This window comes from Procambarus clarkii, chromosome 43 (assembly GCF_040958095.1).
Source record: "Procambarus clarkii isolate CNS0578487 chromosome 43, FALCON_Pclarkii_2.0, whole genome shotgun sequence".
NCBI classification, from domain to species: Eukaryota; Metazoa; Arthropoda; class Malacostraca; order Decapoda; family Cambaridae; genus Procambarus; species Procambarus clarkii.
Window position 1 is genome coordinate 31,968,771 of NC_091192.1, and position 27,500 is coordinate 31,996,270.

A 27,500-nucleotide genomic window follows, 5' to 3' on the forward strand; every position below is an offset into this window, starting at 1 on the left:
GGGCATGCCTTGTGAGGAGGGGGGCATGCCTTGTGAGGAGGGAGGGCATGCCTCGTGAGGAGGGGGGCATGCCTTGTGAGGAGGGAGGGCATGCCTTGTGAGGAGGGAGGCATGCCTTGTGAGGACTGGGGCATGCCTTGTGAGGAGGGGGGCATGCCTTGTGAGGAGGGAGGCATGCCTTGTGAGGAGGGAGGGCATGCCTCGTGAGGAGGGGGGCATGCCTTGTGAGGAGGGGTGTGAGGTACAGCCCAGGTCAGAGACACGTGTGGTGTTCGGTGAAGGGAAGGTGGGGGGGGGTGATGATACAGGTGTGTACAAGTGTGTGGAACACCTGTGATGATGCTTAATTACTGTGTGTGTGTGTGTGTGTGTGTGTTCACCTAGTTGTGCTTGCGGGGGTTGAGCTTTGGCTCTTTGGTCCCGCCTCTCAACTGTCAATCAACTGGTGTACAGGTTCATGAGCCTATTGGGCTCCATCATATCTACATTTAAAACTGTGTATAGAGTCAGCCTCCACCACATCACTGCCTAATGTATTCCATCTGTTAACTACTCTGACACTGAAAAAGTTCCTTCTAACGTCTCTGTGGCTCATTTGGGTACTCAGTTTCCACCTGTGTCCCCTTGTTCGCGTACCACCCGTGTTGAACAGTTTATCTTTATCTACCCTGACAATTCCTCTGAGAATTTTATAGGTAGTGATCATGTCTCCCCTAACTCCTCTATCTTCCAGTGTCGTGAGGTTTAGTCCCAGCAATCTTTCCTCGTAGCTCATTCCTCTCAGCTCGGGGACAAACCTGGTGGCAAATTTCTGAACCTTTTCCAACTTAGTTTTGAGTTTGACTAGATGTGAAATTAAAGCTGCAGCCGCATATCCCAGTATTGGTCTGATCAACCAGGCTGTGATTCATAGGTCAGGCTACGAGCAGCCGCGTCCAACAGCCTGGTTGACCAGTGCAGCAACGAGGAGGTTTGGTCGAGGACCGGGCCACGTGGACGCTAAGCCCCAAAATAATCGCAAGGTAACCGCAAGGTAGGTAAAGTCGCCAGCCTTGCATACGCCGCTGATATTATCCTTTTGATGTGGGCTTCAGGGGACAGGTCTGGTGTGATATCAACCCCCAAGATCTTTCCCTCGTCCTGATTCCTGAAGGATTTCCTCTCCCAGCTGGTACCTTGTGTTTGGCCTCCTGCTCCCTACGCCTATCTTCATCACTTTGCACCTGTTCGAGTTAAACTCTAGTTGCCATTTGTTGGATCATTCCTTCAGTCTGTCCAGGTCATCTTGCTGTCTTCCTCTGTTTTAATCCTTCTCATAATTTTAGCATCATCAGCAAACAGTGAGAGGAATGAGTCTATACCTTCTGGATATATTCACGAAACAGGATAGGTCCGAGTACAGAGCCCTGTTGGACTCCACTGGTGACATCACGCCAGTCTGAAGTCTCACCCCTCACTGTAACTCACTGAGGTCTCACCCCTTATCCACTGGAGCGCCTTACCAGTTACTCCTGCCTGTTTCTCCAACTTATGCAACAGTTTTTTATGGGGGTACTGTATCAAACGCGTTTTGACGGCCCAAAAAGTGCAGTCTGCCTATCCTTGTCTTTCTTGCTTAATACTTGCTGTTTGGTCATAGAACTCTATTAAACCTGTGAGACACGACTTGCCCTCCCTATACCCATGTTGATGACGTGTTACAAAGTCCCTTCTCTCCAGATGTGCTACCAGGCTTTTTCTCACCATCTTCTCGCGTGCGTGTGTGTGTGTGTGTGTGTGTGTGTGTGTGTGTGTGTGTGTGTGTGTGTGTGTGTGTGTGTGTGTGTGTGTGTGTCTGTGTGTGTGTGTGTGTGTGTCTGTGTGTGTGTGTGTGTGTGTGTCTGTGTGTGTGTGTGTGTTTGTGTGTGTGTGTGTGTGTGTGTGTGTGTGTGTGTGTGTCTGTGTGTGTGTGTGTGTGTGTGTGTGTGTGTGTGTGTGTGTGTGTGTGTGTGTGTGTGTGTGTGTGTGTGTGTGTGTGTGTGTGTGTGTGTGTGTGTGTCTGTGTGTGTGTGTGTGTGTGTGTCTGTGTGTGTGTGTGTGTGTGTGTGTGTCTGTGTCTGTGTGTGTGTGTGTGTGTGTGTGTGTACTCACCTAGTTGTGCTTGTGGGGGTTGAGCTCTGGCTCTTTGGTCCCGCCTCTCAACCGTCAATCAACAGGTGTACAGATTCCTGAGCCTATTGGGCTCTATCATATCTACACTTGAAACTGTATATGGAGTCAACCTCCACCACATCACTTCCTAATGCATTCCATTTGTCAACCACTCTGACACTAAAAAAGTTCTTTCTAATATCTCTGTGGCTCATTTGGGCACTCAGTTTCCACCTGTGTCTCCTAGTGCGTACGGAGGGGGGGGGGCTCACCTAGATTTACTCACGTAGATGTGATTGCAGAGTGGAGCTAGGCTCCTGGCCCCGCCTTCCGAACGTTCCTAGATTAACGCAATGACTCTTATTTCTCACACTTTTATAATATTTACATCTAAATCTTTTAATCGAATTAGCTTAAACGACTTTTACGTCTATCAACCAACCACCTGGTCTGGACGGTAGAGCGACGGTGTCGCAAACACTTATTTGCAACAAGCAAAGGAAGAACCTCATACCACAGGCACATCAGCCCACCGCCTGTCCCTCAACCAATATGAGATGGGCAGAACCCGTAGGCTTGTACACAAACTTGCTTTGCTGAGTCATCAACATGAGAGAAGAACTGAAGCTTCCAACCATACTAGAGAGAATAATGCAAGTCAACACCACCTTTTGTCTTAAAGTCATGAGAGATCCTACATCTCCTGCATTGCTCAGAGACAAATTATTTAGTGCTGTTAACACCCTTTTGACTGGTGCCGACATACCAACTCACTCCTTTTATGATAATTGGCTGAGAAACAATGCTTACAATCTCATTAAACTTAACATTCCTTTTAAGTGCAATCTACCTGTCTCTGATATTCCTCTTTATCTGTACCCCACCATTCAAGTATCATACACACCTGTCACCAAGAAAGATAATGAGAATGTTGCTCTACTCAAAGCTGTCACTCTTGAAACAATTGCCTCCTCCATCGAGAGTCTAAGATCTCACGAGCACTGTGTCTACACCGACGGCTCAGTCCAGTCTTCTACTGGACGGACTGCAGCGGCATGTAGGTTTTATAGAAATAATATTTGCACAAAGACTGTCAGTGTCAGGTTAAACAACTGGCTGACCTCCACACAAGCAGAACTAGCAGCATTACAACTAGCTCCCAGTACATTAAAAAACATTGGAGGAGGAATAATATTCTGTGATTCAAAGTCTGCTCTTCAAGCAATCGAAAACTTCTCTTGGAAGATCGACAGCAAGAACCTAATACTCCCAATTATAAATGACCTAATTGATGCACAGAGTAAAGGGTCTCGAATCTCCTTTGTATGGATACCTTCACACATAAATATAACCCATCATAATGAGACAGACATTGCAGCCAAATTAGCGTATAACAAGTCTGAAGTTGAATTAGATCTAGGTATCCCCATCTCTGCTGTCAAAGCAGTAATGAAATAGAAAGGGCTACCGTTACCTGTGAGAGGTAGGACTCAACGATGTCATAGAGATGTTAGAAAGTTTTATTTTACCGTAAGTGTAGTGAGTAGATGGAATGACCTAAAGGAGCAGGTTGTAGAGGCTAACTCCATTCATTACTTTAAAAGCAAGTATAGTAGAGAAATAGTCCAGGAGTTATTGCATTAGACAACCAACATCTAGAAAATCAGGGTCCAAGAGCTAGAGGCCGATCGTGCAGGCACAAATGGGTGAGTACACACACATACGTGACTATGTGCTGGCGTTCTTGGCCTTCCTACACTGAAGCAGGGAGGCTGATGAACTCCAAAATACTTTTATGTGAGGTGAACACGTGCACTGAACAGGGTTGAGAGGCGGGACCCAAGAGCCGTGGCTCATCCCCTGCATTTACAGGTAGGTGAGTAAATATCGGTGGCACTTTATGGTTGAATAGTGTGTGTTTGTGGTGAGATGGTTGACCTGTGTTGGTGGTGGGTGTGGTGGCCACGGGGGACCTCCAGCCCTGCCCTAGTCCTCCCTCCCACACCCTGCTCTTGTGGCTCACTCCTCCCGGCACTGTCTCACGCTCTGTCTGTCTGTCTGTGTCTGTCTGTCTGTCTGTCTGTCTGTCTGTCTGTCTGTCTGTCTCTCTCTCTCTCTCTCTCTCTCTCTCTCTCTCTCTCTCTCTCTCTCTCTCTCTCTCTCTCTCTCTCTCACTCTCTCTCTCTCACTCTCTCTCTCACTCTCTCTCTCTCTCTCTCTCTCTCTCTCTCTCTCTCTCTCTCTCTCTCTCTCTCTCTCTCTCTCTCTCTCTCTCTCTCACGCTGTACTCTGACCTAAAATTCAGCGCCAGATAATCTTACTAAAACCCAAGACAAAGTAGTAATAGTAGAGACAATTATTATAGACATTGCGGTATTTTTGGCCATATCCGGTGATGGCAGCATCCGGCCTGGCTGGGGGCTGGGCGGGCCGCGGCCGGCTCCAGGCCACCACGCCCTGCATTCCTGGTGACCGGTCTCGGGCCCGCCTGCTCCCTACCTCTGCCACTCTGTAACATATACAATGGTTATCTTGAGATGATTTCGGGGCTTTCGTGTCCCCGCGGCCCGGTCCTCGACCAGGCCTCCACCCCCAGGAAGCAGCCCGTGACAGCTGACTAACACCCAGGTACCTATTTTACTGCTAGGTAACAGGGGCATAGGGTTACCTTGAGGTTATCTTGAGATGATTTCGGGGCTTTTTAGTGTCCCCGCGGCCCGGTCCTCGACCAGGCCTCCACCCCCAGGAAGCAGCCCGTGACAGCTGACTAACACCCAGGTACCTATTTTACTGCTAGGTAACAAAGGCATAGGGTGAAAGAAACTCTGCCCATTGTTTCTCGCCGGCGCCTGGGATCGAACCCAGGACCACAGGATCACAAGGCCAGTGTGCTGTCCGCTCGGCCGACCGGCTCCCCTCACAAGAATCTTACGAAGCTCCTGGATATATATTTACTAAAAGGTGAACAGATGCATCAGGTGTAAGAAGACGTGTCTAAAGGTATATGTCTTGGGTGGGAATCGAACCCGCGACCTTCAGATTATAAGCCGACTTCCATGCTTGAACATGCCTTGAGGTTAACCTTGACTAGCTTTCGAGGATCAATGTCCATGTGGCCCGGTCTCTGACAAGGCCAGGATTCATCATATAAACAACCATTGACGGAACCAGTAGATCTTTCCTCAGTCACGGTGGCTTTGTTTACATTTATTAAACACTTAAGAGCTTGTACACTTGACAACCCCCGGGTTGTTACTGTTATAAACAGCCTCGTACAGTGCTGCGCTCGTCAGGTGGCTGATAATAGTAAACACAGCCGCCATGCTCCAGGGAAGATATAAAGGTTTCGTAAGTGGTTGTGTAACTACTTGCTGACTCCCGACCCTGGTCAACCAGGCTGTTGACCAAGTCCCTCGGAATAAGTCCCTCGGAATAAGTCCCTCGGAATAAATCCCTCGGAATAAGTCCCTCGGAATAAGTCCCTCGGAATAAGTCCGTTGGGATAAGTCCAGTACTCTGACCAAATGACTTCTAGACTGTTAAAAGTCAGTGGTATTTTCAACTCAGTTTCTTTCTTTAGTTCATTTAGCTAAGCAAGTGACAATATGGTGAAGCTAGTTACACAATTGTTAATGTTATGTATACATGTACATATATATATATATATATATATATATATATATATATATATATATATATATACACAATCATTTACACAAATACATATACATCTCGATAATCTTTTGCATCACGAGTGATTCAACAAGAGGCTCACAACAGTCACTATACAAGGCAGTTTACGTCTATGGTGAGTCACACAGTTACTAGTCTTGCTCTACACCCACCCAACTGGGCGGCAGCTTTACAGTCATGTGCAGGCTGCACCTACAGTCACGTGCAGGCTGCACCTACAGTCACGTGCAGGCTGCACCTACAGTTACGTGCAGGCAGCACCTACAGTCACGTGCAGGCTGCACCTACAGTCACGTGCAGGCAGCACCTACAGTCACGTGCAGGTTGCACCTACAGTCACGTGCAGGCTGCACCTACAGTCACGTGCAGGCTGCACCTACAGTTACGTGCAGGCAGCACCTACAGTCACGTGCAGGCAGCACCTACAGTCACGTGCAGGCAGCACCTACAGTCACGTGCAGGTTGCACCTACAGTCACGTGCAGGCTGCACCTACAGTCACGTGCAGGCTGCAACTACAGTCACGTGCAGGCTGCACCTACAGTCACGTGCAGGCTGCACCTACAGTCACGTGCAGGCAGCACCTACAGTCACGTGCAGGCTGCACCTACAGTCACGTGCAGGCTGCACCTACAGTCACGTGCAGGCTGCACCTACAGTCACGTGCAGGTTGCACCTACAGTCACGTGCAGGCTGCACCTACAGTCACGTGCAGGCTGCAACTACAGTCACGTGCAGGCTGCACCTACAGTCACGTGCAGGCTGCACCTACAGTCACGTGCAGGCAGCACCTACAGTCACGTGCAGGCTGCACCTACAGTCACGTGCAGGCTGCACCTACAGTCACGTGCAGGCTGCACCTACAGTCATGTGCAGGCAACACCTACAGTCACGTGCAGGCTGCACCTACAGTCATGTGCAGGCTGCACCTACAGTCACGTGCAGGCTGCACCTACAGTCACGTGCAGGCAACACCTACAGTCACGTGCAGGCTGCACCTACAGTCATGTGCAGGCTGCACCTACAGTCACGTGCAGGCTGCACCTACAGTCAGCAAATTTTGGATACTTCCCTAAGATTCTTGGCAGTACATCATTAAGAATGAAGTACTTCCAGACTTCATTCATCATGATGTACTGCCTGGAATCTTATCCAAGTATCCAAAATTGTTGCCGAAGCCATTTCCACCTAATGACCCAACAGCTCCAAGTAGTCACTGACCAGAAGTTCGTTTTCATTGACACAATTCACTTATATGAGAGAACACGAGCCACAATCGTAATATATATATATATATATATGGCGTAGATAGGCCTTCACTCTCCTAAGGTTGGTAGGCCTTAAGTCCAAACACACCAAACAAGCCCAAGTTAAGGCCCACCTAGCAACAAGACCAGAGTTGTCACACGTGTTGCAGTAGTGCATGCACTCTGGGCCACTGCGTAACTCGACCACTCGAGGGCGACCTCTGGGGCCGGCAGTATTTACACCGCTCCTCAATGGTTTGTTTACATTTGGAAATGCAAGATGGCCGCCGCTTGAGCGGCTACGAGCCTAACACGTTAACGCCTCGCCCCTGCAAATTTTATTGGGTAATTAATAGAATTGTTTATTGTTTATAATAAGTAGACTGGTAGAAACGCTGGTAACGTAACTACTTCCACTACCACATCTACTAGCAGCGGCTATAATGTTACTAGCAGTGTTGTGGTAGTCGTCAAGCACACGCCTTACACCACTGCACCACGACATGCTCAAAAGCAATGTATCCTGGGATTATTTCATTGATTCATCTCGTTAATGTGATTTATTTCTTTATTATTATTATTATTGGAGGTGATTTTTTTTATTTAAGTGTTTTAAAATACTTTTAAATGGTAAATTGGGTCTGTCATTCACCTTCATCTGAGCACTTCGTCATTGTCGTCACTTTCGCCATAATGATCATTATTATTATGGTGACGTAATCATGGTCTGTGATAGTGGGAAGATAGTGAGTAGCGAGTGAGGCGGTGTGTGTGTGTGTGTGTGTGTGTGTGTGCGTGTGTGTGTGCGTGTGTACTCACCTAGTTGTGTTTGCGGGGGTTGAGCTCTGGCTCTTTGGTCCCGCCTCTCAACCGTCAATCAACAGGTGTACAGATTCCTGAGCCTATCGGGCTCTGTCATATCTACACTTGAAACTGTGTATGGAGTCAGCCTCCACCTCACCACATGTGTGTGTGTGTGTGTGTGTGTGTGTGTGCGTGTGTGTGTTTACTAGTTGTGTTTTTACGGGGGTTGAGCTTTTTGCTCTTTCGGCCCGCCTCTCAACTGTCAATCAACTGTTTTACTAACTACTTTTTTTTTTTTTTTTTTTTTCCCACACCACACACACACACACACCCCAGGAAGCAGCTCGTGACAGCTGACTAACTCCCAGGTACCTATTTACTGCTAGGTAACAGGGGCATTCAGGGTGAAAGAAACTTTGCCCATTTGTTTCTGCCTCGTGCGGGAATCGAACCCGTGCCACAGAATTACGAATCCTGCGCGCTATCCACCAGGCTACGAGGCCCCTAGGCTGTGTGTGTGTGTGTGTGCAGAGGGTCGTCGCGTGGCAGCGTACACGCCTCTCATCCTCTAACTGCATTTAGGTAATTGCACTTAGGAAATTGCAGGTACAAATGTGTGTGTGAGAGTTTGCGCGCACACGCGCGAATACACACACTCTCACACACACACACGCACGCACGTACGCACGGACGCACACACGCACACACGCACACACACACACACACACACACACACACACACACACACACACACACACACACACACACACACACACACACACACACACACACACACACACACACACACACGCACACACACACACACACACACACACACACACACACACACACACACACACACACACACACATGGTAATAGGATACGGGATACATACTCCGCTTACAACAGTAAATAGTATGAGGAAATATTTTTCTCATGCGTGTGTGTGTGCGTGTACTCACCTAGTTGTGTGTGTGTCTGTTTGTGTGTTTACTATTTGTGCCTGAAGGATCGAGGTGCTAGCTCTTGGACCCCGCTTTTCTAACCGTTGGTTGTCTAATGTACTGACTCCCGACCTGTTTTTCTCTCAAACACACACACACACCCAGGAAGCAGCCCGTAGCAGCTGTTTAGCTCCCACGTACCTATTTACTGCAAGGTAAACAGGGGCGTCAGGTGAAAGAAACTTTGCCTATTTGTTTCTGCCTCGACCGTGAATCGAACCCGGGCCCTTAGGGCTACGACCTCCGGGCGCTGTCGACTCAGCCGCGAGGCCCTAAGTGTGTGTGTGTGTGTGTGTGTGTACTCACCTAGATGTGATAGTAGGGTCGAGCCAGGCTCCCAGCCCCGCCTTCCGAACGTTCTTAAATGAATGTAATGACTCATTTTTCTCACACTTTTTTCATATTTTTCAGGTAAGAGTCCTTCACTGTATATAGGGCCCGGGAAGCTCCTTTGTCAGAGTCTGTACTGGTCTGCGCATTCCTGTTCCAGTCCTCATAACTATGCATTTGACTGGGTTAAATTCTAACAGCCACTTTTCAGACAACTTCTGGAGTGTGTCCAAATCGTCTTGTAATGCATCACAGTCTAACTCTGACCTGACTCTTATCATTAGTTTGCATCGTCTGCAAACATTGGTATGAAGGAACGAATGTCCTCTGTCAGGTCCTTGACAAATATTAGAAACAGTGCAGGGCCTAGAACCAACCCTTGCGGTACTCCACTCGTATCCTTCCACTCTGATGTCTCTGCTCTCACTCTAACCTTCTGCTTCCTTCCTGATACTCTCAGATACAGATACTCTCTCTGACCCATCTTACGACTCTTCCAGATCTACAGAGTCTTCCAGACTCTTTCATAATCTTTCACGTGGGACCGTATGAGATGCTGTCTGACCGTCAAGTCAGCCCAGTCGTCTCTCGCTTGTTTTATTTGTTGTAGAACTTCAGCAAGTTTTTCAAGGAAGATTTTCGTTCAGTGCACCGGCACTAAAACCATACAATATTTGTATGTGTGTGTGTGTGTGTGTGTGTGTGTGTGTGTGTGTGTGTGTGTGTGTGTGTGTGTGTGTGTGTGTGTGTACTCACCTAATTGTACTCACCTAATTGTGCTTGCGGGGGTTGAGCTCTGGCTCTTTGGTCCCGCCTCTCAACCGTCAATCAACTGGTGTACAGATTCCTGAGCCTATTGGGCTCTATCATATCTACATTTGAAACTGTGAATGGAGTCAGCCTCCACCACATCACTTCCTAATGCATTCCATTTGCTAACTACTCTGACACTGAAAAAGTTCTTTCTAACGTCTCTGTGGCTCATTTGGGTACTCAGCTTCCACCTGTGTCCCCTTGTTCGCGTCCCACCAGTGTTGAATAGTTCATCCTTGTTTACCCGGTCGATTCCCCTGAGGATTTTGTAGGTTGTGATCATGTCCCCCCTTACTCTTCTGTCTTCCAGTGTCGTGAGGTGCATTTCCCGCAGCCTTTCCTCATAACTCATGCCTCTTAGTTCTGGGACTAGTCTAGTAGCATACCTTTGGACTTTTTCCAGCTTCGTCTTGTGCTTGACAAGGTACGAGCTCCATGCTGGGGCCGCATACTCCAGGATTGGTCTTACATATGTGGTGTACAAGATTCTGAATGATTCCTTACACCGGTTCCTGAACGCCGTTCTGATGTTAGCCAGCCTCGCATATGCCGCAGACGTTATTCTCTTTATGTGGGCTTCAGGAGACAGGTTTGGTGTGATATCAACTCCTAGATCTTTCTCTCTGTCTGTTTCATTAAGTACTTCATCTCCTATTCTGTATCCTGTGCCTGGCCTCCTGTTTCCACTGCCTAGTTTCATTACTTTGCATTTACTCGGGTTGAACTTCAACAGCCATTTGTTGGACCATTCACTCAGTCTATTCAGGTCATCTTGTAGCCTCCTACTATCATCCTCTGTTTCAATCCTCCTCATAATTTTTGCATCGTCGGCAAACATTGAGAGGAACGAATCTATACCCTCTGGGAGATCATTTACATATACCAGAAACAGTATAGGTCCAAGGACTGACCCCTGCGGGACTCCACTTGTGACGTCTCGCCAATCTGAGACCTCACCCCTCACACAGACTCGTTGTCTCCTGTTGCTTAGGTATTCCTCTATCCACCGGAGTACCTTCCCTCTCACTCCAGCCTGCATCTCCAACTTTCGCACTAGCCTCTTGTGTGGCACTGTATCAAAGGCTTTCTGACAATCCAAAAATATGCAGTCTGCCCACCCTTCTCTTTCTTGCCTTATTTTTGTTGCCTGGTCGTAGAATTCAAGTAACCCTGTGAGGCAGGACCTGCCATCCCTGAACCCATGTTGATGCTGTGTTACAAAGTTCCTTCGCTCCAGATGCTCCACTAGTTTTTTTCGCACAATCTTCTCCATCAGCTTGCATGGTATGCAGGTTAGGGACACTGGCCTGTAGTTCAGTGCCTCCTGTCTATCCCCTTTCTTGTATATCGGGACTACGTTAGCTGCTTTCCAAATATCTGGCAGTTCCCCTGTTGCCAGTGATTTGTTATACACTATGGAGAGTGGTAGGCTCAGTTCTCTTGCTCCTTCCTTTAGAACCCAAGGGGAGATTCCATCTGGGCCTATAGCCTTCGTCACGTCCAACTCTAGTAAACACTTCCTTACTTCCTCACTGGTAATCTCAAACTCTTCCAGTGGTTCCTGGTTAGCTATTCCCTCACTTACCTCTGGAATTTCTCCTTGTTCTAAGGTGAAGACCTCCTGGAATTTCTTATTCAATTCCTCACACACTTCCTTGTCATTTGTAGTGAATCCTTCCGCCCCTATCCTTAATCTCATAACCTGTTCCTTTACTGTTGTTTTTCTCCTAATGTGGCTATGCAACAATTTAGGCTGAGTCTTTGCCTTGCTTGCGATGTCATTTTCGTATTGTCTTTCTGCCTCTCTTCTCATCCTGACATATTCATTCCTGGCACTCTGGTATCTTTCTCTGCTCTCCAGTGTCCTGTTATTCCTATAGTTTCTCCATGCCCTTTTACTTTGCTGCTTAGCTAGCCTACATCTTTGATTAAACCATGGGTTTCTCATCTTCATTTCTCTGTTTTCCTTTTGGACTGGGACAAACTTGTTTGCTGCGTCCTTGCACTTCTGCGTGATGTAATCCATCATATCTTGGGCCGTCTTTCCCCTGAGCTCTGTTTCCCATGCTATATCTGTTAGGAATTTTCTTATCCCCTCATAGTTTCCCTTTCGGTATGCTAACCTTTTGGTTTCGGTATCCCTCCTCGAGTTCAATAACCCTTCTTCAATCAAGTACTCAAACACCAGTACACTGTGGTCGCTCATTCCTACTGGGTCCTCAAAACCGATTTCTCTTATGTCGGAGTCGTTCAGAGTGAAGACTAGGTCGAGTCTCGCTGGTTCGTCATTGCCTCTCATCCTTGTGGGTTCTCCGACATGCTGCGTTAAAAAGTTGCTTGTCACCACCTCCAATAGTTTGGCTCTCCACGTATCCTCGCCTCCATGCGGTTCCTTGTTCTCCCAGTCAATCTTTCCGTGATTGAAGTCGCCCATGATGAGCAGGTGGGATCTATTTCTACAGGCAGCAGAGGCTGCCCTCTCAATTATAGTGTTAACTGCCTTGTTGTTGTTTTCATACTCTTGACTGGGTCTCCTGTCATTTGGTGGAGGGTTGTATATTACTGCTACTACTATTCTTGGTCCTCCCATTGTTATGGTGCCTGCTATGTAGTCTCTGAACTCCTCACAGCCCGGGATGGCCATCTCCTTAAAACTCCATTCCCTTCTCATGAGTAGGGCCACTCCGCCTCCTCCTCTACCTTCCCTCTCTTTCCTTATTACTGTATACTCCTGGGGAAACACGGCATTCGTTATGATTCCAGAGAGTTTTGTTTCAGTGAGTCCGATTACATCTGGGTTAACTTCTTGTGCTCTTTCCCTTAGTTCACTTGTCTTGCTTGTGATCCCATCTATGTTCGAGTACATCACCCTGAAACTGACTCTCTTCTGCTTCTTTTCTGGGGGGGACCTTTGGGATCTGGGGTGAGTGGGAGCTGGGGGGACCTGGCACGGGGGGATTGGTGGAGGAGGGAGGGCTTGGGGTGGTGGGGGAGAGGGGGAGGGTACAGGGGGTGGATAAGAGGGGGAGGGTACAGGGGGTGGATAAGAGGGGGAGGGTACAGGGGGTGGATAAGAGGGGGAGGGTACAGGGGGTGGGTAAGAGAGGGAGGGTTGGGGAAGCATGGGGGGAGGAGAGGCTGTGGGGGATAGGGGAGATGGGGGGGCTTGGGGGGAGAGAAAAGGGTGGAGGGCTTGGGGGGCGTGGGGGAAAAGGGAGGGCTGAGGTGGGTGAGGAAGAGGGGAGGGTTTAGGGGAGTGGGGGAGAGGGGAAGACTTAGGTGGGGTGGGGGAGAGTGGGGGGCTTAGGGGGGAGGGGGAGAAGGGAGGGCATGGGGGTGGGAGAGACGGGAAGGCATGTGGGAGAAGGGAGGGCATGGGGGATGGGGGGGAAGGGAGGTCCTGGGGAGAGGGGTGAGGGGAAGAAGGGGGGTGAGTGGGGGGAGGGTGGGTGGGTGGGGGGAGGGTGCCCTAGGTGGGTACTTAGTGGGGGGCTGACAGGGGATGGGGCAGGTTGGGTGTCTGTTGGGTAGAATTTGGGGGTGGTGCCCCAATCCCTGTGGCTGTTGCACTGTTTGAGGAGGGTTCTCCACTTCCCTCTGGGATTGTAGGGTTCTGGGTTGTGGTACTCTGATTTCCTTCTCTCTCCCTGCGCTCCTTCCTCGCGTCTGCTGTCCGTATTCTCTCTTCCCTTGTCATATCCCTCTGCAGGAATATTTTCTTGAACTTCTCTACACCTTTTAGACAACACTTCCTTGCTAGCAGTTCCTCTTTCGCGATTTCGCTCATGAAAACCACCTTTATCATTCGGTCTCTGTCCTTGTTGTACTTTCCAAGCCTGAAAACCTTTTCAACATTTCGCTCAGCTCCCTCCATCCTTACCTCTTTAAGGATCTCTTTAATCATGTTTTTGTCCTTGTCTCTCCGCTCCTTTGGTCTGGTCCCTGTTTGTTCTTCAATGCCTGCTACTACTACTGCTCTATTTCTCTCTATCAGCCGGCTAGTACATCTAGCTGCTTCCTGAGAGGAAGCCACTTCCATGGCAACTTCCTTAACCGCAGACCTAGCTTCAGGGCTCTTTTTAAGCATTTCAGCAAATGAGAGCTGGGTTGTGGTGGTCCCCTCCACAGTAGCATTCCCATCTCCCTGGGGTACGGTTTGTGTCTGGTATTGTGGAAGAGTCTCCTTTAGGTATCTTATCTCCTCCTTTGCTGCCCTTAAATCATCTGTGTGTGTGTGTGTGTGTGTGTGTGTGTGTGTGTGTGTGAAGCCCAGGGGTGCCACAGGAATCCACCCATGCTCCATCTAAGTGACAACATATGTAAATTATCCGTAGACTTATGTGTCTGCCACCTGAAATCGTCTTTAGTGCGAAGGGGAGTTTTAGGGAGCCAGCTCTCGACACACACTCCGCTCCCCTTCATATAGTCCGGAGCAGCTGCACAAATGGACATGTACATAAATGTGTTCATAATATAACGTATTTTAGACATGAATGTACCAGAATAAAAGTTAGGATTTCTTTACATCTCAAAACTATATTATATGATGACTGTTCAAATTATGGAGCTGACGATGTGAGATAGTGATTGCCCTGATCAGGTTAGTCTACGGTTACCTGTGGCAGGTGGCTACTGTTACCTGTGGCAGGTGGCTACCGTTACCTGTGGCAGGTGGCTACCGTTACCTGTGGCAGGTGGCTACCGTTACCTGTGGCAGGTGGCTACCGTTACCTGTGGCAGGTGGCTACTGTTACCTGTGGCAGGTGGCTACCGTTACCTGTGGCAGGTGGCTACCGTTACCTGTGGCAGGTGGGGTACCGTTACCTGTGGCAGGTGGGGTACCGTTACCTGTGGCAGCTGGCTACCGTTACCTGTGGCAGGTGGCTACCGATACCTGTGGCTGCCTCGTATGGGTCAATAGGAGCTGCTTCGTATGGTCCAATAGACCTTTCTACTTTCCATTAGTATGTTCTTATGTTCGTACCTAAATCTTCGCAATTTGCCTTAATAACTCTCCAGAGTACTGCTGGCCTCACGTGGACACCACTGGCGTGATCAAATGGTTGTTAGTGTTGTAAATGCTGCATTGTTTTCACAAGTAAAATTAATAACAATAGTATTACATGTTAAATAACAAAGATCTTTCTTGTCCTTTCAGGTATATGTGACGCTCATTTGGTTATAGGGAGAGTGGGAAGGTAGGTGTTGATGGTTATACCTGGAGCATACCTGGGGACGGTTTCAAGAGTTCTTCTACTGCCCCAAGCCTGTCCTGAGGCCAGTCTCGACTTGTGATAACTTGGTCCACCAGGCTGTTGCTTGGAGCGGTCCGCAGGACCACATATCCACTACAGTCTGGTTGGTCCGGCACTTCTTGCAAGAACTTATCTAAATGTCTCTTGAAGACATCCATCTTTGTTCCGGCAATATTTCTAATGCTTGCTGGGAGGGTGTTGAACAGCTGTGGACCTCTGATGTTCAGACAGTGTTCTCTGATTGTGCCTATGGCACCTCTGCTCTTCACTGGTTGTATTCTGCATTTCCTTCCGTATCTTTCGCTTCAGTATGTTGTTATTCTACTGTGACAATTTGGGACCTGGCCTTCAAGTATCTTCCATGTATATATTATTTGATAACTTTCTCGTCTCCTTTCCAAAGGGTACATTTTGAGAGCTTTGAGACGGTCCCAATAATTTAGATGTTTTATCGTGTCTATGTGTGCCGTATATGTTGTTTGTAATCCTGCAGGTGTTGCTGGTAATGCTGCAGGTGTTGAGATCAGTGTTGCTACATGTTTGATAAAGTGAACGTTGATGTTATGGGTGTTGCAGCATATGTTAGTCCTATAGTCAAGATTGCAGTGGGTGTTGGGTGTTTCTATGCTCTCCCCCCCTCCCCCTCTCCCCTCTATCTTTACCCCCCTCCACCTAACAGGGAGCTACGACCCTAAGTACCGAACTACCAGAGTGGTAGTTAGCTTCCTTGTGCCTCCTGGTTGGTGGCTGGCTGACCTTTCACTCACGCACTCTCCTCACACACACACACACACACACACACACACACACACACACACACACACACACACACACACACACACACACACACACACACACACACACACACAATATATAAAGTATAATACAATTCATACTTTTAAAACTTGGTATGATAGGGAAATGGGACAGGAGTCATTGCTGTAAACAACCGATAGCTGGAAAGGCGGGATCCAAGAGTCAGTGCTCGATCCTGCAAGCACAAATAGGTGAGTACAAATAGGTGAGTACACACACACACACACAGGCCAATTCTGGAGTATGCAGCCCCAGCATGGTGCCCATATCTAGTCAAGGATAAGACTAAACTGGAAAAGGTTCAAAGATTTGCCATCAGACTAGTACCCGAGCTGAGAGGTATGAGCTACCAGGAGAGACTGCGGGAATTGAACCTCACTTCGCTGGAAGACAGAAGAGTTAGGGGGGACATGATCACTACATTCAAGATTCTCAAGGGAATTGATAGGGTAGATAAAGACAGGCTATTTAACACAAGGGGCACACGCACAAGGGGACACAGGTGGAAACTGAGCGCCCAAATGAGCCACAGAGATATTAGAAAGAACTTTTTTAGTGTCAGAGTGGTTGACAAATGGAATGCATTAGGAAGTGATGTGGTGGAGGCTGACTCCATACACAGTTTCAAGTGTAGATATGATAGAGCCCAATAGGCTCAGGAATCTGTACACCTGTTGATTGACGGTTGAGAGGCGGGACCAAAGAGCCAGAGCTCAACCCCCGCAAACACAACTAGGTGAGTACAACTAGGTGAGTACACACACACACACACACCCCACAAACCCCCCCCCTCCCACACACACACTTACACACACCCACACACACACACACACACACACACACACACACACACACACACACACACACACACACACACACACCCCACACCCACACCCCCCACACCCACACACACCCACACCCCCCACACCCACACACACCAAAGGCGGGACCAAAGAGCCAGAGCTCAACCCCCGCAAACACAACTAGGTGAGTACACCCACACACCCACAACCCCCCCCCCCACACACACCCACACACCCACAACCCCCCCACACACACACCCACAACCCCCCCACACACCCCCCCACACACACTCCCACAACCCCCCCCCACACCCACACTCACACACACAAGTTCAAAAACCTCCATGTTGTTGACCTTTAACAAGGCCGAGATATTAATGGGCGTAAACTGCTCCCTCCAGCCCGTTCTCGCGCCTCTTACGACGCGTTTTTGTACACAGTGAACCAATCCGTTTAAAACGCCGACGTATTAGGCATGAGAACTGGTTGATTAAATCAGTGAATCAAGGCTTTTATTACTTATTATCAACTGATGAGAGATTGCACTGGCGTACCTGCTGTTGGGGGCTTGGCACCTGTCTCTTGCAACGCTTCCTGCCACCACTCAACACAACACCTGCCGGAAGCACTCAGCTTAACACCTGCACGAAGCACTCAACACCTGCTGAAAGCACTCAATACAACACCTACACTCAGCACTCAACACCTACTGCATGGAAGCACTCAATACAACACCTGCAGATGTTGAATGTTTTTCGAGTTGTTGAGTTTTTGTTGCATATGTTAAGCGCTTCTAGCAGCTGTTGAGAGCTTTCAGGCAGGTGTTGGTCTGAGTGCTTTCAGGCAGGTGTTGGTCTGAGTGCTTTCAGACAGGTGTTGGTCTGAGGGCTTTCAGACAGGTGTTGGTCTGAGTGCTTTCAGACAGGTGTTGGTCTGAGTGCTTTCAGGCAGGTGTTGGTCTGAGTGCTTTCAGGCAGGTGTTGGTCTGAGTGCTTTCAGGCAGGTGTTGGTCTGAGTGCTTTCAGACAGGTGTTGGTCTGAGTGCTTCAGGCAGGTGTTGGTCTGAGTGCTTTCAGGCAGGTGTTGGTCTGAGTGTTTCAGGCAGGTGTTGGTCTGAGTGTTTCAGACAGGTGTTGGTCTGAGTGTTTTCAGACAGGTGTTGGTCTGAGTGCTTTCAGACAGGTGTTGGTCTGAGTGCTTCAGGCAGGTGTTGGTCTGAGTGCTTTCAGGCAGGTGTTGGTCTGAGTGTTTCAGACAGGTGTTGGTCTGAGTGTTTCAGACAGGTGTTGGTCTGAGTGCTTTCAGACAGGTGTTGGTCTGAGTGCTTTCAGACAGGTGTTGGTCTGAGTGTTTCAGACAGGTGTTGGTCTGAGTGCTTTCAGGCAGGTGTTGGTCTGAGTGCTTTCAGGCAGGTGTTGGTCTGAGGGCTTTCAGGCAGGTGTTGGTCTGAGTGCTTTCAGGCAGGTGTTGGTCTGAGGGCTTTCAGACAGGTGTTGGTCTGAGTGTTTCAGGCAGGTGTTGGTCTGAGTGTTTCAGACAGGTGTTGGTCTGAGTGTTTCAGACAGGTGTTGGTCTGAGTGCTTTCAGACAGGTGTTGGTCTGAGTGCTTTCAGACAGGTGTTGGTCTGAGTGTTTCAGGCAGGTGTTGATCTGAGTGTTTCAGACAGGTGTTGGTCTGAGGGCTTTCAGACAGGTGTTGGTCTGAGGGCTTTCAGACAGGTGTTGGTCTGAGGGCTTTCAGACAGGTGTTGGTCTGAGGGCTTTCAGACAGGTGTTGGTCTGAGGGCTTTCAGACAGGTGTTGGTCTGAGGGCTTTCAGACAGGTGTTGGTCTGAGGGCTTTCAGACAGGTGTTGGTCTGAGGGCTTTCAGACAGGTGTTGGTCTGAGTGCTTTCAGACAGGTGTTGGTCTGAGTGTTTCAGGCAGGTGTTGATCTGAGTGTTTCAGACAGGTGTTGGTCTGAGGGCTTTCAGACAGGTGTTGGTCTGAGGGCTTTCAGACAGGTGTTGGTCTGAGGGCTTTCAGACAGGTGTTGGTCTGAGGGCTTTCAGACAGGTGTTGGTCTGAGGGCTTTCAGACAGGTGTTGGTCTGAGGGCTTTCAGACAGGTGTTGGTCTGAGGGCTTTCAGGCAGGTGTTGGTCTGAGGGCTTTCAGACAGGTGTTGGTCTGAGTGCTTTCAGACAGGTGTTGGTCTGAGGGCTTTCAGGCAGGTGTTGGTCTGAGGGCTTTCAGACAGGTGTTGGTCTGAGGGCTTTCAGGCAGGTGTTGGTCTGAGTGCTTTCAGACAGGTGTTGCCCGTCCCATCCTAATTCTTTATCCTGCTCCCTTCCAAGTGCTATATAGTCATAATGACTTGGCGTTTTCTCCTGATAGTTCACTTCACTTCAACACCCGCAGGTACCACTCAACACCCGCTGAAAGCACTCAACACCCGCAGGTACCACTCAACACCCGCTGAAAGTACTCAACACCCGCAGGTACCACTCAACACCCGCTGAAAGCACTCAACACCCGCAGGTACCACTCAACACCCGCTGAAAGCACTCAACACCCGCAGGTACCACTCAACACCCGCTGAAAGCACTCAACACCCGCAGGAACCATTCAACACCCGCCGAAAGTACTCAACACCCGCAGGAACCATTCAACACCCGCCGAAAGTACTCAACACCCGCAGGAACCATTCAACACCCGCCGAAAGTACTCAACACCCGCAGGAACCATTCAACACCCGCCGAAAGTACTCAACACCCGCAGGAAGCTCCCAAACACTCCCCTCGTCGAATAGCAAGACCAATGGGGGGCGGGGAGAATCATAACAGCAGCAGCGTTGCAAAGTCCAGCTGATCACCACAACACCGCCAGGGAACCACTGTTCCAACAACATAAACACCTGTGAGCCTCCTCTTAACCAATCACATTATCCTCATTGCGAATTACCTCACGCCTCGTTAAGAGAACATCATCCCACTCCAACGTGCTGAGTTTTGGCGCGAACTCTTTTTCAAATTTGGCGCGAACTCTTTTTCAAATTTGGCGCGAACTCTTGTCAAATTTGGCGCGAACTTTGTCAAATTTGGCGCGAAGCTGGACCTGTTTTTGTTTCCTTTGGGGGTGGGGGTGGGGGTGGGGGTGGGGGGGTGATTATGGAGGCGTCTGGCTCGTTTGACCGCCTACTAACATGGTAAATGATAATGGTGCGGTGGTAACCACCAACCACCTCACACACCTGACACCGTAACTATCACTGGTAAACAAGGAGGTCTGGCGTGGCTGAGAAGAATATGTTATTACGGAAGGTATACAGAGGTATATCAGAGTATACAGATGTATATCTTAGTATACAGATGTATATCAGAGTATACAGATGTATATCTTAGTATACAGATGTATATCAGAGTATACAGAGGTATATCTGAGTATACTGAGGTATATTAGAGTATACAGAGGTATATCAGAGTATACAGATGTATATCAGAGTATACAGAAGTATATTAGAGTATACAGAGGTATATCAGAGTATACAGAGGTATATTAGAGTATACAGAGGTATATCAGAGTATACAGATGTATATCAGAGTATACAGAAGTATATCAGAGTATACAGAGGTATATCAGAGCACAGAGGTATATCAGAGTATACAGAGGTATATCAGAGTATACAGAGGTATATCAGAGTATACAGAGGTATATCAGAGTATACAGAGGTATATCAGAGTATACAGAAGTATATCAGAGTATACAGAAGTATATCAGAGTATACAGAAGTATATCAGAGTATACAGAAGTATATCAGAGTATACAGAAGTATATCAGAGTATACAGAAGTATATCAGAGTATACAGAAGTATATCAGAGTATACAGAAGTATATCAGAGTATACATAAGTATATCAGAGTATACAGAAGTATATCAGAGTATACAGAAGTATATCAGAGTATACAGATGTATATATCAGAGTATACAGAAGTATATTAGAGTATACAGAAGTATATCAGCGTATACAGAAGTATATCAGAGTATACAGATGTATATATCAGAGTATACAGAGGTATATCAGAGTATACAGAAGTATATCAGGGTATACAGAAGTATATCAGAGTATACAGAGGTATATCAGAGTATACAGAAGCATATCAGAGTATACAGAGGTATATCAGAGTATACAGAAGTATATTAGAGTATACAGAGGTATATCAGAGTATAGAAAATTATATCAGAATATATAGAGATATATCACAGTATACAGATGTATATCAGAGTATACAGAAATATCTCAAAGTATATATAAGTATATCAGAGTATACAGAGGTATAACAGACTATACAATAAAATCACTTAACGTGACGAGGAAACCTTCGGGGTAGGACGGTGGGCTTGAACCATCGTCCCGGGTAAACCCCAGACACACGCCTTATAACCCCTGCACCATGATATGCTGTAGTGGGGGTTGTAACCCACACACACTGTGGGTGGTGGTAGTGGGGGTTGTAACACACACACACACACTGTGGGTGGTGGTAGTGGGGGTTGTAACACACACACTGTGGGTGGTGGTAGTGGGGGTTGTAACCCACACACACTGTGGGTGGTGGTAGTGGTGGTTGTAACACACACACACTGTGGGTGGTGGTAGTGGTGGTTGTAACACACACACACTGTGGGTGGTGGTAGTGGTGGTTGTAACACACACACACTGTGGGTGGTGGTAGTGGGGGTTGTAACACACACACACACACACTGTGGGTGGTGGTAGTGGGGGTTGTAACCCACACACACACACACTGTGGGTGGTGGTAGTGGGGGTTGTAACACACACACACTGTGGGTGGTGGTAGTGGTGGTTGTAACACACACACACTGTGGGTGGTGGTAGTGGGGGTTGTAACACACACACACTGTGGGTGGTGGTAGTGGGGGTTGTAACCCACACACACTGTGGGTGGTGGTAGTGGTGGTTGTAACACACACACACTGTGGGTGGTGGTAGTGGTGGTTGTAACACACACACACACACACTGTGGGTGGTGGTAGTGGGGGTTGTAACCCACACACACACTGTGGGTGGTGGTAGTGGGGGTTGTAACCCACACACACACACACTGTGGGTGGTGGTAGTGGTGGTTGTAACACACACACACACACTGTGGGTGGTGGTAGTGGTGGTTGTAACACACACACACACACACTGTGGGTGGTGGTAGTGGGGGTTGTAACCCACACACACACACACTGTGGGTGGTGGTAGTGGGGGTTGTAACACACACACACACACTGTGGGTGGTGGTAGTGGTGGTTGTAACACACACACACACACACACTGTGGGTGGTGGTAGTGGGGGTTGTAACCCACACACACACACACTGTGGGTGGTGGTAGTGGGGGTTGTAACACACACACACACTGTGGGTGGTGGTAGTGGGGGTTGTAACCCACACACACTGTGGGTGGTGGTAGTGGTGGTTGTAACACACACACACTGTGGGTGGTGGTAGTGGGGGTTGTAACCCACACACACTGTGGGTGGTGGTAGTGGGGGTTGTAACACACACACACTGTGGGTGGTGGTAGTGGGGGTTGTAACCCACACACACTGTGGGTGGTGGTAGTGGTGGTTGTAACACACACACACTGTGGGTGGTGGTAGTGGTGGTTGTAACACACACACACACACACTGTGGGTGGTGGTAGTGGGGGTTGTAACCCACACACACACTGTGGGTGGTGGTAGTGGGGGTTGTAACCCACACACACACACACTGTGGGTGGTGGTAGTGGTGGTTGTAACACACACACACACACTGTGGGTGGTGGTAGTGGTGGTTGTAACACACACACACACACACTGTGGGTGGTGGTAGTGGGGGTTGTAACCCACACACACACACACTGTGGGTGGTGGTAGTGGGGGTTGTAACACACACACACACACTGTGGGTGGTGGTAGTGGTGGTTGTAACACACACACACACACACACTGTGGGTGGTGGTAGTGGGGGTTGTAACCCACACACACACACACTGTGGGTGGTGGTAGTGGGGGTTGTAACACACACACACACTGTGGGTGCTGGTAGTGGGGGTTGTAACCCACACACACTGTGGGTGGTGGTAGTGGTGGTTGTAACACACACACACTGTGGGTGGTGGTAGTGGTGGTTGTAACACACACACACTGTGGGTGGTGGTAGTGGGGGTTGTAACCCACACACACTGTGGGTGGTGGTAGTGGGGGTTGTAACCCACACACACACACACTGTGGGTGGTGGTAGTGGTGGTTGTAACACACACACACACACTGTGGGTGGTGGTAGTGGTGGTTGTAACACACACACACACTGTGGGTGGTGGTAGTGGGGGTTGTAACACACACACACACACACTGTGGGTGGTGGTAGTGGGGGTTGTAACCCACACACACACTGTGGGTGGTGGTAGTGGGGGTTGTAACACACACACACTGTGGGTGGTGGTAGTGGGGGTTGTAACCCACACACACACTGTGGGTGGTGGTAGTGGTGGTTGTAACACACACACACTGTGGGTGGTGGTAGTGGTGGTTGTAACACACACACACACTGTGGGTGGTGGTAGTGGGGGTTGTAACACACACACACACACTGTGGGTGGTGGTAGTGGTGGTTGTAACACACACACACTGTGGGTGGTGGTAGTGGGGGTTGTAACACACACACACACACACTGTGGGTGGTGGTAGTGGGGGTTGTAACCCACACACACACACACTGTGGGTGGTGGTAGTGGTGGTTGTAACACACACACACACACACTGTGGGTGGTGGTAGTGGGGGTTGTAACACACACACACTGTGGGTGGTGGTAGTGGGGGTTGTAACACACACACACTGTGGGTGGTGGTAGTGGTGGTTGTAACACACACACACTGTGGGTGGTGGTAGTGGGGGTTGTAACACACACACACACTGTGGGTGGTGGTAGTGGTGGTTGTAACACACACACACTGTGGGTGGTGGTAGTGGGGGTTGTAACACACACACACACTGTGGGTGGTGGTAGTGGGGGTTGTAACACACACACACACTGTGGGTGGTGGTAGTGGTGGTTGTAACACACACACACTGTGGGTGGTGGTAGTGGGGGTTGTAACCCACACACACTGTGGGTGGTGGTAGTGGTGGTTGTAACACACACACACACACTGTGGGTGGTGGTAGTGGGGGTTGTAACACACACACACTGTGGGTGGTGGTAGTGGGGGTTGTAACACACACACACACACACTGTGGGTGGTGGTAGTGGGGGTTGTAACACACACACACACACACTGTGGGTGGTGGTAGTGGGGGTTGTAACACACACACACACTGTGGGTGGTGGTAGTGGGGGTTGTAACACACACACACACTGTGGGTGGTGGTAGTGGTGGTTGTAACACACACACACTGTGGGTGGTGGTAGTGGGGGTTGTAACCCACACACACTGTGGGTGGTGGTAGTGGGGGTTGTAACACACACACACTGTGGGTGGTGGTAGTGGGGGTTGTAACCCACACACACTGTGGGTGGTGGTAGTGGTGGTTGTAACACACACACACACTGTGGGTGGTGGTAGTGGGGGTTGTAACACACACACACACACTGTGGGTGGTGGTAGTGGGGGTTGTAACACACACACACACACTGTGGGTGGTGGTAGTGGGGGTTGTAACACACACACACTGTGGGTGGTGGTAGTGGGGGTTGTAACACACACACACACACACTGTGGGTGGTGGTAGTGGGGGTTGTAACCCACACACACACACACTGTGGGTGGTGGTAGTGGTGGTTGTAACACACACACACACTGTGGGTGGTGGTAGTGGTGGTTGTAACACACACACACACACTGTGGGTGGTGGTAGTGGTGGTTGTAACACACACACACACACTGTGGGTGGTGGTAGTGGGGGTTGTAACACACACACACACTGTGGGTGGTGGTAGTGGTGGTTGTAACACACACACACACTGTGGGTGGTGGTAGTGGTGGTTGTAACACACACACACACACTGTGGGTGGTGGTAGTGGGGGTTGTAACACACACACACACACTGTGGGTGGTGGTAGTGGTGGTTGTAACACACACACACTGTGGGTGGTGGTAGTGGGGGTTGTAACACACACACACTGTGGGTGGTGGTAGTGGTGGTTGTAACACACACACACACACACACTGTGGGTGGTGGTAGTGGGGGTTGTAACACACACACACACACACACTGTGGGTGGTGGTAGTGGGGGTTGTAACACACACACACACACACACTGTGGGTGGTGGTAGTGGGGGTTGTAACACACACACACACACACACACACTGTGGGTGGTGGTAGTGGGGGTTGTGTAACCTGCAGCACATCATGGTGCGCGGGTTATTAAGGTGCTCATCTGGGGTGACACGGTACGCTTGTTCGAGCCCCGTGCTCTACCTAACATTTTATCGTGTCTCAGTATACACAAGTATAATAGTATACACAAGAATATCAGTATACACAAGTATATCAGTATACACAAGTATAGGAATATACACAAGTATAGCAGTATGCACAAGTATAGCAGTATACACAAGTATAGTAGTATACACAAGTATATCAGTATACACAAGTATAGGAATATACACAAGTATAGCAGTATACACAAGTATAGTAGTATACACAAGTATATCAGTATACACAAGTATAGGAATATACACAAGTATAGCAGTATGCACAAGTATAGCAGTATTCACAAGTATAGTAGTATACACAAGTATATCAGTATACACAAGTATAGCAGTATACACAAGTATAGTAGTATACACAAGTATACCAGTATACACAAGTATACCAGCATACACAAGTATAACAATATACACAAGTATAGATCCTAGTTATGATAGATACATATTGTGAGTCTGGTGGTGATAGATGTGTATTGTCTATTGCTCACCTTGCATCCAAATAGGTGGTTCGTAGTTGTTAAGACTGCCTGTACCAACCCGCAGGTCCTGAGGTTATCTTGAGGTTATCGTGAGATGATTTCGGGGCTTTAGTGTCCCCGCGGCCCGGTCTTCGACCAGGCCACCACCCCCAGGAAGCAGCCCGTGACAGCTGACTAACACCCAGGTACCTGTTTTACTGCTAGGTAACAGGGGCATAGGGTGAAAGAAACTGCCCATTGTTTCTCGCCGGCGCCCGGGATCGAACCCGGGACCACAGGATCACAAGTCCAGCGTGCTGTCCGCTCGGCCGACCGACTCCCGACCGGGATGGATGTGGTCATGGTATGATATCATGTTATGTGTTATGTATGTATGATAACATGTTGTCGGTGTTCAGCTAGAGTATGTTCCAAAAGCTTTTGAATGGCTAGCATCTCTGTTAAGTTGAACACTTGTTTGAGGGTCTCTAGTTAACTATAGAATTGCTTGCCTTAACTGCAGGTCAGCAGGCCCCTGCTGGTCTACTGATCCGTCTGTGGAGTATGGGCAGGTGTCAGATGCCAAGTTTGCTTCTATGTACATCTGTGCAGGGAGGCGTCGCAGATGGGGGTGTTAGTCTGATTTTTGTCCTTCAAGAGCCGTAATCTTGGAGTCTGGTGGCAGGGGTTGCCAGGGGCGTGCATGACCAAGAGTGCATGTGGCCCCGTCCACACCCCTCTCAGTGATGGTATTTGTGCAACCCGTTCTTTAATAAGTGCATATGTGACATACTAATTGATCGTGAATATTTTAGTTTACCTTGAAAAGCTTCATAGAAACACCGACCTCACCTAACCTTCTTAGTATGTTAAGATAAGCACCTTATTGCTTCTTAATTACAATTATTACTTAACCTATACCGTTGATAGGTTAAGTAATAATTGGTCGTGTTTACCCCACAGTGGGTTCACCTGTTGGAGACTCTTGTGTCCCGAGTTAGTGCTCCGGTGATTATATCTTTAAGTGAACTGACTCTTGGTCTAGTTAACTTGGTCAACATGCAGGGAACGAACACTTTTATCATTATTGCAACCCAGGTGAGTTAGGAGTCCAGTCTTAAGCTTAGTATTTTTAGTCCATCCTGGAGCTCTTGTTATGACTCGCATTGTCTCATTTTGAATAGCCTCACCCCGTGTCCCCTGGCCAGGGGGAAGAGTGAGTAAGGCAGGCGCTGCATAACCAACCAGGGAAGGAACGGCGTGTATGGCTTGGGTGTGAACTGTTCAGCTAGATTGTTGTGACTCGTCGTCTGCACATGTATGGGAAAGAGTTTCAACACTGTGTGTCCCGCTCCTAGACGGGGCCCTGAGAGTGCTCTCATTATATTCAAGTGAGATTTCCTTTCTCCTTCAGATATTGAATTTGCCTGTTAAATGACATTTTATAATCAATCCACACTGCGAGATGTTGGTATTGTGTAAGTTACTGAAGGTTAATGTCTTCAGTGGTGCCTGTCTGGAGTGTTGACTTACATCTGTATGCAGATATGTTTAGCCCTAAAATGCTGCATTTAGATGTTGCTTTATCTTGAGCCAGTTGGGCATTATTCACAAGTGAAGGAGCCGTGACGACCAATGTTATATCACCAGCATAGCCTGGTAATATAACCCCTTCTGTGAA

At 48.7% G+C, this 27,500-nt stretch overlaps 1 protein-coding gene across 1 annotated transcript in view; it reads left to right on the forward strand.

Moving 5' to 3' along the window:
• Pka-R2 (cAMP-dependent protein kinase type II regulatory subunit) overlaps positions 1 to 27,500 on the forward strand; it is a 342,071-nt gene that overhangs the window by 72,771 nt on the left and 241,800 nt on the right. The window lies entirely within an intron of this gene.